This window comes from Centrocercus urophasianus, unplaced genomic scaffold, assembly GCF_019232065.1.
Source record: "Centrocercus urophasianus isolate 14NV4802_14NV808 unplaced genomic scaffold, USGS_Curo_1.0 seq_28, whole genome shotgun sequence".
Classification (NCBI taxonomy): Eukaryota; Metazoa; Chordata; class Aves; order Galliformes; family Phasianidae; genus Centrocercus; species Centrocercus urophasianus.
The window spans coordinates 1070208-1070985 of NW_024884844.1; the positions used below are offsets into that span (position 1 = coordinate 1070208).

Sequence of the window (778 nt, forward strand, 5' to 3'; positions counted from 1 at the left end):
CACTTCCCACTCGCCAGGCTCCCCGCTGCCCACAAAGGCCCAGCACACTACCACAGACCGCAGCTCCCCCACCTCCGCTGCAACGTATGGGCTTAGCCCTGACCGGCCCTCCACGAACGCCCGCACACCCACCGGCGGGCAGAGGCCAGCACCGACGCCTCAAGGCGCGCAGCCGCGCAGACTACATCTCCCATCGGCGCCCGCCGTGCCGCCCGATGGCGCCACACTGCCAGAGGCACGCGGCACACTGGGAAATTGAGTCTTCCCTGCGCGGCGCCATCTTTGAGCCGCTAAGGGAATCTGGGTGGGAGGGGTTAGAGGCAGAGTGAGCTGTGCTGCGTTGTGCTCCTGATCACGTGCGGGGTGTGCGACCTCCGTTGCAAGCTACGGGCTGATGTTTTGTCCCCTGGTGCACCAAGACGTTTTGGTGCAGAGTTAAAAACACTAGTAATGCATTGGAAAAAGCGATACTGCCTTCATAATAATGTAATTATTCACATTTTTATTAAGGTTCAGAATAGAAGCATTTCCATGGGTTTTAATTATGCATATCAAGTTGTCCTTCCTGGACAGCCAGGATTTCTTTCTATGTTGCCAGGCGGGGGTGGGGGGTGGGGGGAGGCAAGGAAACAGCCCTGGGAAACACGGTTCCCCCATCCGTATCTCATGCTGTTACTGTCCTGTCCAGTGGCAGCTCTGGAGCCATCTGCTCCATCTCGAAATGCCATTTTCTCTCATACACCCCTCAGCTGGGGATGCAGCAACCAGCTGGTTGTTT

At 57.3% G+C, this 778-nt stretch overlaps 1 protein-coding gene across 4 annotated transcripts in view; it reads right to left on the reverse strand.

The window, feature by feature from the left end:
• The window catches only part of SMARCAL1 (SWI/SNF related, matrix associated, actin dependent regulator of chromatin, subfamily a like 1), a 35367-nt gene extending 35161 nt beyond the window's left edge, over window positions 1–206 (reverse strand). For 3 of the 4 annotated variants that reach the window (XR_006170332.1, XM_042827319.1, XM_042827322.1), the window contains exon 1: window positions 73–161. The gene's annotated coding sequence lies outside the window, so the exon portion shown is untranslated. Of the gene's footprint in view, window positions 1–72 lie in introns of all 4 variants that reach the window. The other variant, XM_042827320.1, reaches the window with a different exon arrangement.
• Window positions 207–778: the final 572 nt, after the last annotated feature.